This window comes from Cajanus cajan, chromosome 4 (genome assembly GCF_000230855.2).
Source record: "Cajanus cajan strain Asha chromosome 4, NIPB_CcT2T_4, whole genome shotgun sequence".
In the NCBI taxonomy this organism is placed as follows: Eukaryota; Viridiplantae; Streptophyta; class Magnoliopsida; order Fabales; family Fabaceae; genus Cajanus; species Cajanus cajan.
This window is the reverse complement of record NC_138520.1, coordinates 14769331-14785212: the sequence shown is the minus strand read 5'-3', so window position 1 is coordinate 14785212 and position 15882 is coordinate 14769331. Positions and strand designations below refer to the sequence as shown.

The 15882-nt window shown below is 32.6% G+C and overlaps 1 long non-coding RNA gene across 1 annotated transcript; it reads right to left on the bottom strand.

The window, feature by feature from the left end:
• Positions 1-851: 851 nt before the first annotated feature.
• LOC145956723 (uncharacterized) lies at positions 852-2246 on the bottom strand. Its single transcript, XR_014432962.1, has 2 exons — positions 1928-2246; positions 852-1051 (listed from the first exon to the last, which is right to left on the bottom strand). It is a non-coding gene; the product is annotated as an uncharacterized LOC145956723 (long non-coding RNA).
• Between the last annotated feature and the right edge of the window lie 13636 nt (positions 2247-15882).

The window sequence follows — 15882 nt, the reverse complement described above, 5'->3', positions numbered from 1 at the left end:
TTGGAAAAATAATATCCCAAGCCACAATTCTCATGAAGACCACAAAATCTGAGTCTGTCATATGATACTCATACTAGCACAACAGAATTTCAACGAAAATAATCCCCATATCATAAAGCAGTAGTGTACTAACATTTCACAAAATACCTCAACCATTTCAAATTCACTCCTTCCCACCTTAACTCATATTCAAGTTTTTCATTACAAATCCTAGACCAAAACAGCTCACAAAGGACTTAGAGAATAAAATTCACATACTACCTCAACCATAAAAGTTAACATGCAAGCACCAACACTCAAGGAACGTACCAATCTCTCATCAAAATATCAAAACCTCCTTGGATTCAACCACTACTACTATAGATTCCTAACTTCCATTAACCATAAACTATTGAAAAATCATCCAAATCTAAGGTCTCAATAATTTCTAGTTGATTATCAAGGCTTTGTCCGTACTATTGGTACATAAGCTCACCATACGAGTGATACTACTCAATCACTACTTCTTACGTAAGCAAAAAGTATCAAACAAATAAGCAATTATGAAAAGATCAATCAAAAATAGCATCATCAATTTATATCATGTCTATCAGACAAATCCTGAGAATACAATACATACAAATAAATAAATAAGAACATAATTAATCATCACATTAGCACATCAATCATCTCATCACATTATTAATCTACCAAACAAGCATAGTAGACTCATAACTCACGGCCGATTGGATCGGCCTGCTCTGATACCACTAAATGTGATACCCTTACTACCCCGACACATATATCAGAAAATTATAATAATTTTCAGAAGGTTTAAATTTTCTAAGTTAGTAAAAGGGTTCACATAAAAATTCAACAATCACATTAATAGAGATATAAAACATAAAACACAATAGTTTTTACAAATTGTTTTCAAAATAATATTACAGTACCAAATTCACACGAATATTTCGCTCCTAAAATCCTTTGCCCCGATGTCACAATATCAGAGCATTTCCCAAAATAAAACTGTTGGCATCCTATATGCCACTTGCAGCCGGATCCTCTCCACCTAAAATATCCACAATTTATACGGTGAGAAAAGAAGATATCTATATGCAAAGTACATCCAAACACAACATATATAACTTCATCATAACTCATTATTTAAAATATTTGCAATATATAGATGTATATATAATTTATCAATCATTCATCATTTTCACATCTCAATTCACAATTACATCAATCCATCATAATCCACTTGAACATTACAATTCATTCATAATCCACACAAATTTCACTATGTCAAGGTCACGCTACCCTTTTTCCAACCTAGGGCCGTGCTCACCCCTGACATAACATTGTGCCAAGGTCACGCTACCCTTTTTAGTAGCCTAGGGTCGTGCTCACCCCTGACATAACACTGTGCCAAGGTCACGCTACCCATCAGCTTAGGGTCGTGCTCACCCCTGGTCATCAGTACCATAATCACATCTCAATCACATTCCCCACTTCTCATTTCATAACTCAAATTCACATCACGTACATAATTCCACATCACATACACATCACATACACAACAGATAAGCCCAACAAAATGAGGGTTTACACACCCTTCAAGCAATTCACATCAAGATCATCCATTCTTAACGGGTAATATAGCAATAATATTCATAAATCATAATAATCAATAAGATAATCAATTTAATATAACAGTGAAACTCATAATTATTCCAAATTCTAGTTCACAGCATTTATGATTTCTTCTTTCTTCCCAGATCATTATTCCTACAATTTGGCATATCTATAAACCTCAACACATAATTTCAATAGAACTAATGATTCTTCAAATAAAATAATTATAAAATCATAATCTTAAGAAATTCTTCCTCTACCCAATTCCCTCATGTACTCTACATATAAATAATCCCCTTTTCCCCCGTACCTGGATGAATAGTAACTTGAGCAGAACCTTCTCTTCTTAGATAGGGACCAGAACTGTAAATAGACCAGAGCTTCCTCCTATGGATTCCTCTTGGTCTTCAAAGAGAAGAAGAGGAAATGAGAGAGAGTAGAAGAGAAGAGAGAATGAGAATTGAGGGATGGTTTGCAATGGAGAAGTGAAGGGCTATTTATAGCCTTCATAACACATTAAAATATAAGTAAAATGGGCTTAGTGGAGTAATATGAAATGAATTAGTGGAGTTGGTGGAGTTGGTAGAAGAATTAGTGGAGTTATTGGATGAGTTAGTGGTGCTGGTGGATGATTTTGTGGACACGTTCTTAATCACGATGATTTAGACCTTCTAGATGGCAGAATTTGGTCAGGTGGTCTTCATGAAAGTTTTAGCCGTGGCTGTTATCTTTTCAGTAGTTTTGGAATCACCGAAAAAGGAGGTGTATAACTCCAGATAGGACCGTTTTAGTGAATAGGAGTCAGGCTGCCAGCGTGAGTCAAAGCTGTTGCGGTGTTTAGAATATTTAACATGGTAGATGAAGGAATTTGAAAATGGTTTCTTCATAACAGTTATACTATTTTCTCTTAGATTTCCATTGATACAAAGTTTGCATCATTTGGACAACCACAGACCGAGTTATGCCCCAAAAACCGAGGCTTGCCAGTCAGCCCTGCGAAAACGATTTTAACAAAAAGAAAGTTTTTCAACTATTTAATTAAGTCCATTAACACACCTATCTTTCTAAAACCTACAATTAATCATAAATGGAGTGTAAATTAGCTACAATTGAAATAAAAGATAATCCTCAAATTATGACCAAATACTATGTAATAATAATAATAATAATAGTAATTACCATTTTGAAAATTGGGATGTTACAGTAAATCTTTGTATCCTCTCTGTGAGAGTAAACCAAACACTCAAAACAAATTATCTATCATTTGTAAAGCTTGAAGAGGCTAGGGAAAGAATACTTGTATAAGCTTGGAGAGGCTTGTCAAAGAATCCTCACTAGGAGCCTGAAGAGGCTGAACAAAGAATACTAGCGCTAATGAGTGAAGTTAGCGGGCTAGGAGTGGTCGATAATCCTCACAAAGAGCCTGAAGAGGTTGAACAAAGAATACTAGCGCTAATGAGTGAAGTTAGCGGGCCAGGAGTGGTCGATAATCCTCATTGAGAGCCTGAAGAGGCTGAACAAAGAATACTGGCGCTAATGAGTGAAGTTAGCGGGCCAAGAGTGGTCGATAATCCTCACTAAGAGCCTGAAGAGGCTGAACAAAGAATACTAGCGCTAATGAGTGGAGTTAGTGGGCTAGGAGTGGTCGATAATCTTTACTGAGAGCTTGAAGAGGCTAAACAAAGAATACTAGTGCCAATGAGTGAAGTTGGCGAACCAGGAGTGATTGATAATACTCAGGAACCAAGAGTGGTTGAGATTACTCACTGAGAGCCTGAAGAGGCTGAATAAAGAATACTAGCGCTGACGAGTGAAGTTAGCGGGCCAAAAGTGGTTGACAATATATACTTGGCAAACCAAAAATGGTGATAATACTTGTACTTAATTGAAAATCTAGTGGAACCCTTCAATTGAAGGAGACTGGACGTAGCTCAGTCTGAGCAAACCAGTATAAAACTCTTTGCACTATTTTACTCTTCTCAGACCAAAATTTATTTATTTGGTATTTCATACTGAAATCTTACTTAATGCTTATTTAACACTACAACAACTTTCAAACAAAAAACATATCTTGTTTAACTTATTATTGCAAGAAACACTCTCGTGCAGACGATAAAACTTGTAGATGCAAAACTCTTTTAAATGTTATATTAAAAGTAAACGTGAGATGCATCTTGAGTTTGAAAACGTCAGTATGAAACATGAAAAAGCCTTTTATGCAAAAAGATTTCTTTAAACCTTCACACACACACATTCAATCTCCCTTCTATGTGTTTTTCCTCTAACTTCAGGGTAGAACTTTGAGAGAATTCCATGTTAGAACTTGAGGTAGTCCAACAAACTACTAAGAAGGTGGTACTAATCCAAGATAGAATGAGAGCAACCCAGAGTAGGCCAAAAAGCTACTATGATAAGAGAAGGAAAGACCTTGAGTTTAAAGAGGGAGACCATGTATTCCTTAAAGTAACTTCTTGGACTAGAGTTGGTAGAGCACTTATCTCGTAAGCTTACTCCATGATTCATTGGTCCTTGCCAAATCCTTAAAAGGATTGGTAATGTTGTTTACCAAGTTGCGTTGCTTCCGTCCCTTTCTAATTTGTATGATGTCTTTTGTGTTTCCCAACTTCAAAAGTACATTCATGATCCATCCCATGTTGTTGAATCTGACAACATTCAGTTAAAAGTTAACCTCACATATGAAACTGTTCCTTTGAGGATTAAGGATAAGAGGGAGAAACAACTGAAAGGTGAGAAAATTCCTTTGATCAAGGTTATTTGGGGAGGAAATGTTAAAGAAAGTGTTACATGGAAGTTAGAGAGTCAAATATGGGAAGCGTATCCAATTTTTTTTTTTTTTTTTACTTCAAATAATTTTAGGGACAAAATTTTTAAAAAGAGGAGAGAGTTGTAACATCCCATTTTTCATAAAATATAATATAAGTATTTTATTAATCATTTTGATATTTTTATTTTATTAATAAGGGCTACTAAATATTTGTTTTAATTATGTAATATATTTTAGAATATATTATATGATATTTTATTAAAGAATAATATAATATTTTATTAAAAAAGGAAGGAATCTTCGGGATAACCGAGGTTAATATGTTTAACTAGAATGTTAAAGAGAGGTTAGGGTTTTTAAAAGAGGATTTTTCTGATCAAATCCTTTTTACACTTCTATTTTCACATACGTGCTTTAGAGCTTAGAGAATACGAGCAACAAGGAAATCACTCATAATTAATTGCATCTCGATCCTACGTATGTTGTGAGCTTATGTTTGAGGGGTTTCCCCTAATGTTTCTGTTCTATTCCCTATTCTTCTCACTCATAATTAATTGCATGAATTATTTGAATGAATGATTAATTTCATATTTTGGATGGAAAATAGTAAGATTTGAGGTCCCTATGGATCTTCGTGAGAAACCCTAAGGAAACTTGTTGTGATGATAGTGAAAAGATAGTATTTGTATGCGTAAATTGTGTCTTTTATAAGTGTAACATAACCTTTGAAGAGTTCTTACCGATTGGATTAGGAGAAAAGACTTTGGGTGTGACACTACTAGAATTTCTCTTATTACATGCGACTTTTCCTACGAATTTTTATGAAAAACTCGTAGGAAACGTTGTTCCTACAAATTTTATTTGCAAATAATACCTTCGTGGGTAATATATTTTTGCAAATTTTAAAATTCGCAGGAAATTTTCCTGCAAAATTTCTTGCGACAAAAATTCGCAAGGAAGTTTCTTGCAAAAAAAAATTCACAGGAAAGTTTCCTGCAAATTTTTTGTAAGAAATTTTGCTGGAATATTTTTTACAAAAAATATAAAGAAATTACTATAAATTCTATCAATAATTCTTCAACTTTCAAATGCTCACAATGAATTCATCCAAAACATTTGTTTCCATGCCTCCAACATGTGATACAAAATCTTTTAAATTCTAAGATTGTAGATTATTAGCCTAACATTCAACCATACAAATCAACTTATAAGGTAAATGTTGCCCCAACTTATATACTCTTTAGTTGTTTTATTTTCAATTGATGTGGGACTTGAAGTTTTTTTAAAATATTAAACTTATAAATTTAAATATTTTTTTTTATTTTTTCTGCGGATTAAAATTTGCAGGAAAAGTTACCTGCAAAATTTTTCTACTATTTAGTAAACATTACTTACGAATTTATTTTTGCAAGAAAATCTGCAAGAAACAAAATAAAATTATTACAGTATTTTCTGCAAATTTTTACCATGGAAACAAATTTCTATGATAATTAAAATTGTTGTAAAATTTGCAAAAATTTCTTGTAAATTATTTTTCGTAAAAATATTTGTATGAAATATATGTAAATTATTTTTCATAAATAAATTCGTCTAAAATTTTTGTGAAATTATTATTGCAAGAAAATTCACAAAATTTTTTTTTTGAATATTTTTTGTAGGAAAATTCACAGGAAAATGACACTTTTCTAGTAGTGTGAGTTGTGCCTTGTTCTAAAGATTTTAGTATGAATATACTTTGATATTTATGTGATTTCTCTGTGTGTGATTAATGCAATTAAGTTCCAATTTTTGGGTTATAAAATACATATTTGGTACTATAGTTTAGACTCAAGAATCACATAAAAATGTTAAGGAATAATCGAGTTATGTGAGTTAAAATATGAACCTCATATTCTATGCGCGAAATGTAATGTGCTTATGTTGTAAGCCTTTCGGGTAGACTTAAATGGTAGAATTATGTTTTGTAATCTACATAAAAGTTTTAGCCTTAGATGTTAGCTTTCAAATATCATTGGAATCACCTAAAAAGGAGGTCTAGAACTCAAGTTATGATCAAATTAGTGAACAAAGCTCAGATTGTCAAAATTTAGGCTAAAAAGTTATGGTTTTGTATTTATTTAAAATAATAGATGGCATATTTATTTTGAAATCTTGGTTTTTCTTAAAAGCTCATTTCTTTGACTTGAATGGCATGTTCATGCTTTGATTAAAACCAAGTCCACTCCTATCAAAAGTGTTTCTTTGTTTTCCTAAAAGAATATTTAAATTTGTATTTCCATTTGTGAACTTTGCAAGAGTGGATTTTAAATCAGCATTTTCTTTTTCAAATGTCTTGCAATTTTCACAAACATATTTTGAGGAGGAGGAGGTTTCACAATGAGCTTCACTAAAGTTGAAAATGGTTTGAAGATTTTCATGCTCATGTTTCAAATCCTCAAGCTCTTGTTCAGCTTTAATTAAAGCATTTTCATACCATTTCAGCTTGTTTTTGAGCTTTGAGTTCAAGGCATCTAATTTTACAGCCTCTTTATGAATTTGTATAAAAGCTTCTTGGAGTTGATCATAGTTCGGATTAGATTCAAGGTCAGAATCACTTACAATTGTGTCTTGGTCAGCTCCAACCATCAAACACAAGTTATTTTCCTCAAATTCGGATTCATCACTTGTTGTGCTTGAGTCATTATCTTCCCAAGCAATGTAGGCTCTCTTCTCTTTGCCATTTTTCTTCATTTTCTTCTCCTCTTATTACTTCTTCAAGAGGTTTGGACACTCAACTTTTATATGTCCCGGTTTTCCACACTCAAAGAAATTGAAGGAGGATGTGTTTTCTTCCTCTTTCTTATTAGTCTTTCTATTAAACTTGTAGGGGGACTTCCTCTTTTTCCTTAAGAATTTTCTGAACTTCTTCACCAGCAAGTTGAAGTTCTCAGTTTCGAAATCATCAGAGCTTGACTCTTCACACACCTCTTTGCCTTTGGCAGATTTCAAGGCCTTTAATGACACTCCTTTGCCCTTCTTGTCCTGCTATTCATTTTCTTCAAATATGTGCAGCTTTTTCTCATGCTCTCTTAGCTTCCCAAAGAGAGTAGCAAGGGTCAAAGAGGTCAGATCCTTTGATTCTTCTATGGCTATCACCTTTGCTTTCCATGTTCTGTCCAAGCATTGCAACACTTTCAAATTCAGCTCTTCTTTTTCAAATCTCCTACCAAGGTCAACAAGGTGATTTATCAAGTGTGTAAATCACTTTTAAAAATCAGAAATAAATTCACCATTGTTCATTCTAAACAACTCATATTCTCTTATGAGAGTATGCTTTCTAGATCTCTTTACATCACTTGTTCCTTCATGAGTGACTTGCAAAGTATCCCACATTTCTTTAGCAGATTTGCATTGTAATATTCTAAAAAACTCATCAATAGACAATGCAGATGTAATAATGTTTTTGGCTCTATAGTCATATTGGGCTCTTTTCTTTTCATCATCACTCCACTCACTCCAATGTTTTTCTCTCTTCTCATCATCATCTTTTGTCATAGGGATATAGGGTCCATTTTCTATTGCATCCCATACAGCAATATCAATTGCTTCAATGAAAATTCTCATCCTAATTTTCTAGTAGACATAGTTTTCACCATTGAAAATAGGAGGTCTATGAATAGACACACCCTCACCATAGGGTAGGTTGCTATTGGCCATTTTTGAAATCTTGAATAACTCTCAAGAACCTTGCTCTAGATACCAATTGTTAGAAAAGAATGGCTCAATCCAAGAGGGGGGTGAATTGGATTCTATGACACTTTAAATTTTTTTAGAGTATTTAGGATCTTTATTTCAATTAAACTTTTCTAAAAATGAATTTTCAATGAAGTTCCTTAAAGACTTGTTATTGAACAATGAATCCTATATGCTTTCTTGATTAACCAATAATGAGATTCAAAGTTAATACCAATATGTAATGCTTTGATTCAGTTCAAACCAATGTTAATCATGCACACATGTTAATCAAGAACAATCTTCTTTAATGTACAATCAAGATATTACACAAAGTAAAAGATAAGAGTAAAAGAAGATTGCACAAGTCTTTTATCCTGGTTCAACCACTCCACATGTGACCTACCTCCAGTCCTCAATCATAACCTGATCAAGATTTGTTCCACTATCTTAATGAAGAAGGTTTACAAGCATACCACACATGCATATACTCCTACATTCAAGATAACCACTTTCTTGACCTCAAGAAAGCACCCCTTGTAGAAACCCACTACAAGAATTCCTTATCACTTGAGAAACCCTCTCAAGATTTACAAGTATTCACAAAGAATTAAGGAACGAATTCACCTGGAATTCAGAAGCAAATCTTAATCTCTTCCCTTTCAAGAATGTGATGATGATGATCTTTTCTCAAAGCTTTTCACAAACGTTTTTCTTCTTGGATTCACAAAGAAAACTCTCCAAGATTGTCACAAAGACTTCACAAAAACGCTTTTCTAATTTTGATTCTCAATTCTAACTTTGTTCTGAAGTTTCAAAATGTTCAAACTATTTAGAAAATTTCCAGAACCAGATAATCGATTATTTTAAAGAATAATCGATTATTTTGTTCTTCAGATTTTCTGGAAATCCACCAAGAACAATTTAATCGATTATTTTGCTGGATAATCGATAATTCTAGAGATTCATTTCTGGGATAATCGATTATTTCACAAATAATCAATTATTGCAACAAGGCATCCCTTTTTTGCCTGTTGCTAGAATAATCGATTATATTTAATGATAATCGATTATTTTGAGTTAGTTTTCAAAACTTTGTTTTAAGTCTCAAAATAACTTCTTAATCCTTTTAAACTCATCATCATACACTCCCTAATCAGATTAGATATAGATTTAGCTCATGCACACAACACACACAAAAGATAAACTCAATCAAAACAATTTTATACACTATAAACTACTCCTATTACATAGCATCTTCCTTTGACTTTGTTTTTGACTTCTTTGTTGTTGATGTCCTTGGTACACACTTGTTATCATCAAAACTCTTCAAACTTCAGAGGTGATCTCATCAATCTCAGGCTCTCCAATCTCAACAGTTTGGACCATGCGATATCATAGAAAATTAAGTTATGAAAATGTAGTATGTGAGTATGCTATTGATATTCTTGTAAGCTATGTATGAGTTATAGTGATGCGATCCTTTATGCCATTGATTGCAAATATTTAATTGATATAGTTGAATTGTTAATTACTATATTGAGAATGGTTGATAATTTTATGATATGGGATTAGTTGACATTGAATTAATGAGATCATGTGAAATGTTATGCATAGAATCTGTTTGACATGCATCATGTGCATAAAAGTATTTTTTTTAGGGTACGATATGGAAGACACTGTTAAGGAAGATGCGTTGTGTAAAAGCTCAGGAGCCAACCTTAGGGATAGCTCGATTTGGAAGTCCTAGTCCTACCTTCGCGAGTATGTGATGTATCTTACGCTGCTTAGCTATTCCAACCATACCTTGGTAGTATGTCCTTCTAGTGAGAGTGCATAGAGGGTGTGATTCAACATGTACTCCTAACTACTCTAGTGTGTTCCTAGTGATAATGCACAACTATAATATGTGATATTTTTACTAGCGTCACATGCATGATAACATGTGGTTCATGTCTATTGCATATGCATTATAATCTTATTTCTTGTTGCTTACTATGTTATGAATGAGTTAAATATGGTGATGTGTAATTGTGTATGTTATATCATGTTGTATGTGTTGTTTGTATTTGGCTAGTCGATTTGCATTCTTGCACCGTGTCAGAGTGAGATATTTGTCACTCCTTTTTCTTGTGTTTTCTTTTTGTAATTTTTACAAGTAATCATCCACATGGTGTTGGGGATGTCAGTGATAAGGTTTAGTCCTCAACATTGAGTTTTGCTTTAATAGGACATGTGACACCGTAGAATTCGTTAAGACTAGTTAGGATTTGATTCTTGCTATTTACTTTGAGTAGTTTAATTTTAATTTTTGTTGTAATTATTATTTATGCTAAGTCTAGTTTATGTTAAGATGTAATTTTCTCTACTTGTGTGAACTTTGAGTTTATTTATTATATTGAGTTTATTCAATTTTATATTGTATTATGGCATGAGGGGTAGAGGATGTCACAAAAGAGACTAAAGATGATATTGGTTTATTAGTCGGGGCTGTTTAAAGGGTGAGGTGGTTGTATGTCATCATCATGGTTATAATAAGAAGGATGGCAGTTGGAAGAGGTGGATGGTAATTTGGTTGTGTTGGTAAAGTGGGTTATGGTAGAGGTGAGTTTGGAGGAAAGTGTGTGGAGTGTTTGAAGATTATGATAAGGGTAATGTAGTTCAGAAAAAATAACACTACGTACGTGACACAACATTTTACATATAGCTAGACAGAGGCACTTATATCCTTTATGACAATCATTCTAACCCAAAAATACACAAGGCAAGAATTTTGGAGCAAGTTTATGCATAAAGGAATCTTTGAGTAGTGGACAACATAATGAACCAAATGTGCAAAAACAAGAATAATTTGGATGCTTAATAAATAAAAAAGGGACTGTTAAATGCATGAACGGATGATGGCAAGTGACTGATGAGAAAATGTGCAGTTTGGAATGCCTCTGGCCAATAAATGAGGGTAAATTTGCTTGTAAAAATAAGAGTGAGAACAAGTTCACGTAAATGGAGATGTTTGCATTCAACTATTCCATTTTGTTGTGGGGTACCCATGTAAGAAAGTTGTAATTTAGTGCCATTAGATCGATGCAAGGTATCCTAAAAATAGATTGTTAACAAGTTCTCCACCATTATCACATTGTACTATTTTGATAGAGGTATTAAATTGATGTTCAACAAATTTCTCAAAGAATAAAATTTATTGATAGAAATCATATTTAGCTTTAAGTAAAATTAGCCAAGTGAAACATGTATAATCATCCACAATACAAGCATAATAACAAAAACTAGATTTTGAGAGATAGGAGTTAGTCCTCATAAGTATATATAAAGAATTTCAAAAGGAATACTGCTTCTTTTATTCACTAAAAGAAATGGCATCTCAGATGTTTTTGCCATAGTGTAATGTTCACAAATAAATTTTAAGGACTACCTGTGAGAGCATTGAATTGCTTCTTTATTTTGTGAGAAATGGACTAGTTGCATATGAGGGTGCCCAAGACGGGCATGCCAAATATGTGCATCAACTTTTTGAAACTGAACCAAACATAGAGCACTAATCTTCATTTGGAGAAAATACATATCTCGTGTCCTCTTCCCTTTGGTCAAAATCATCCTTATCTTATTGTCCTTGATCACAAAACCATCTCACAAAAATTCACAAAGACAAGGATAATCAATAGTTAGTTGATTGATTGATAATAATTTTTTTTTCTAAATAGAAGGAAAAACAAGAACATCTTTAATGGTAAAACTAAGGCACTTGCTAAAGGAAGAGATGTGTCACCAATGTGAGATATAGGAAGAGTGGCCCCATTACCGACAACAATAAATTTATTGCCTCTATAAGGACAAGTGTTACACAAAATACTTGCATCATTTGTCATGTGTGCACTAGCTCCAGTATTAGCAAGCCAATCATTAGCATCATTTGTATCATAAAGAGTTAAGGTGACTAATGCAAGAGAAATGAACTCAGGTTGATGTGCATGATTGTAACATTTAAGACAACTAATGGCTTCATGATTTGTCCCCTTGCAAATTTGACATGGACTTTTAGTAGGAGTAACACGAGAGGAAGGTTTGATGGCACTAGATGGCGAAGAATGGGGTGTGAAGCCCCAACCCTTTAAATTGAAAGAGTGGCGTAGTAGATGAGATTTGTATTGTTGATGCTTGTAGTTATTTTTCTGTGGGTGACTGGTTTAGAAGGTGGGAGTGACTATTTTAGATAATTCACTAATGTGAGTATCATACTTTATAAGTTGAGGAATGAAAGATTGATAAGTTGGAATAGGTGGGTGCATCGTAGTAGTCATGAAAACATTGTAGTCAGGTCTTAAACCACAAAAAAGATTAAATACCTTGTCATGATCGGTTAAGGATTGCCAATGAGAGATAAATCATCACATATAATTTAAAATACCGAATATAATCAATGATGAGCTTCATTGGTTCTTTGGACAAAGTCGATAATTTTTTGTTTTAATAAGAACTCACGTTCCACGACGGTGTAAGCGTATGTGTCTTGCAACGTTATCCAAACATCACGAGTAGTCTCCATGTCAATTATAAGACTGAGTGCCTCCTTAGATAATCTACTTGTGATCTAAGCTTGAACCAAATGATCAAATTGACGCCAATGGTGGAAGAGAGGGTTGGGTTGATCAAGTTTTATGCCACGAGCTGAATTCAGTGTTCATGGGGAGGAAATCATGGGAAGTGCATCAGTCTCTCTCCATTGGTAAAACCACCAAGATCTAGAGTCTCAATAACGTTGCATATTTGAGAGTGCCAAAGGAAATAGTTTGAGGATGTGAGGTCAAGGGAAACAAAATTGCTAATGTTAAGAGTAATCAGATAAGGAGATAGGGAGATATTAGAGGCGATATTAGCCAAAGGCTCTTGATACCATGCAAATGTTATGAATGGAGAACCTTTCTTACTCAAGTTAAGAAGAGAGAAAATACATTTATGTAAAGAGAAAAATGTTACAAATGATAAACTTGCTTAAGATAATATCATAAAAATAAAACAGAACAAATGAGAATAGACCAAATAAAAAGTTAAAAAACAATAGAATAAATCTAAACTAAATCCTAAGATTATATAGAGTTAGTTTCCTACATCTTCAAGTAAATGGTAGCAATGAGTGTAAAACTATTGTTTTCATATGTTTTTTATATGATTATATGTTTATTTAATGTTGTATGATGTGTTTTGTTTCGTTTAGTAAAGTTATGGGGATTATGAATCCTTAAGGAAGGAAGACAGTTTGAGAAAGTACACTAGCAAAAAGACACACTTTTGCGCTTCATGTTTTTCTCTCGTGATTTTTGATTTGGGTCATGGTACGGTTATCTAGTAGCATATTTGTATTAGAAAAACCTAACAAAAAGTCATCTTCAAGTATAGCCATCTAACTCCAAACTCGCCCTCCAACCCAATCTTGATCTATTCTTACACTAAGTATGATCATCACAGTTCAACACATGAAAAGGTAAGGGTAAACTTGTAAAAGAAATAACATAACATAATAGAAGTAAACAACTTCATCAACTGAATTTAACTTGAAGCAACTTAAAATCATCTCATCTTTCACAATTTCAATAACTTCACAACTTATGCAATTTAACAACTTTAACAACTTATCATATTTAAACAACTTTACAAGATAAATCAACTTATAAACAACTTAAACATCATAAATAACATCCAACTCAATTATAACATAACAACACGCTTCACAACTTTAATCCTCTTAAGCAACATAAACAACCTGACAATCCAACACACATAACAATCAATTTTATACAACTTTGCAATTTGATCAACTTATACAACATTCAACTTTAATAATTTGAGCAACTTAACAACTTTATCAACTTAAGCAACATTAAACCTTTGAAAACCTAGGGGGTGAAATGCATCGAACCAACTCGAAAATTGTTTGAAACTTAGACTTGATAATTAACTTGTTGAACTTAGTTCATGAACTAAATGAGTGGAACTTGAACTATAGATATATCAAGCTTGATAAATAAATGAGTCAAACTTGAGTTATGTATAATTCATTTGGTCAGTTTCATAAATCAACTCAACATATAAATATATAATTTATTTAATTAACTCTCTATTTAGTGTCAATTTATTAAAATTTGAAAAAACCTTCAAAACTTAGTTATACGTTAACAACAACAACAACAACAACAACAACAACAATAATAAAAAAAAGTGAACACTTTAAAATTTCCTGGTTATAGATTGCGTTTTCTTTTTCTTTTATGCAAGGTGGAGTAGTTTTTATTTATACAAACTTTGGTTGTAATTAAGTTTTTTTGGAGTCATGCCTTATAACATTGCAAAACTAATATAGTAAGTTATGTTTTATCTTTTAAAAAAAATTAAACAATCATTTTATCTAAAATCTATTATTAAATCAAAATTTTGAAATGTGTAAGATTTAAAAATTTGACTTTTAGTTCATGTGATTTGAGCTAATGAGCTTAACCAAGTTGTTAACGAGTTTGTATAGAGTTAAGTTCAAGCAAAATATTATTGAGTCAAGCTGAGCTAAATTGAGCTCAACTCAACTCGACTCATTTCCAGTCCTAATTATCACACATTCAACTAAGGAGATTTCCTACAATTTAGTGAGCAGTCTAAGTGACTAGACCCTATCGAACCATAACGTCTAACCTATCATCTTTAGGTCAAGTATAGTACAACTTTTAATTCCTATTGAGACCAAGTATAGAAAAACATTAGGATTAATAACTAGGTAAAAACACTTTTTGATTTCTTAGATGTTACCACTTAAACTATGAAAGTCTAATATTACTATGAAAAAATAGAATAACTTGAGTGCGAGCCTACTACAATATTTTCATGCATCAACCAAGCCCTCAACGGGATTAGCCCGTTGTCTATCCTTCAAATATTGTGCACTCTTCCATCACTCACTTAGACATTGTGGCCCCTAACTTTGTGCCTTACTCATTGGCCACTTATGTTAAGTATGACTTTGCCTGTCCCCATACTGTTTTCAACTTAAAAACTTAGAGGAAACAACTTTAACATCAACTTCCTAATCAAGAGGTAAATAATTCACTGAATGGTTCAACACTAGGCTCGAAGAGTACCACAACTCAGATCCACACAATGAGATATTTTAATTTCTAAAATAACTAATTCTCTCCTCTAGTTTTTTACTCAACTACAACTTTAAAACACACATATAGCACAACTTAAACAACAACTAACAAATTACATTTTTTCAACTTAATCAATATTCAATGTCTCATCATTAATCATCTTTATTCTACTAAACAAGAGACTTACAACACTAAAACATCATCATTCATCTTTGTACTTCTTAATTAAAAAAACTTACAATTCAATCAACTTGCATCATTCATCGTAAACATCTTTTAAATATTCTAACCAATTAATCATCTATAGTCATCAATTATCATACATTACAACATATACAAGCAACTTACATCATACAAATATTAAACATCTTTTAAGTCCTTAAATTCGCCTAGCTAAGAAAATTTAGCCTCAAATTCATCACTACCTCAAATTATGACCTCATCAACTCATTACAAGTTCAAAAATTGAAATCCAAATCATGGAAATGATAGAATATTAACATATATCCAACATACAACATAAATCCATCAAGAAGAAAAAGAAGTCCATATTCTCCGAAAACCTTGTACACTTCTCTCGTTTCATTACCAACTTTGACCTTAACTTAACTAACTCTA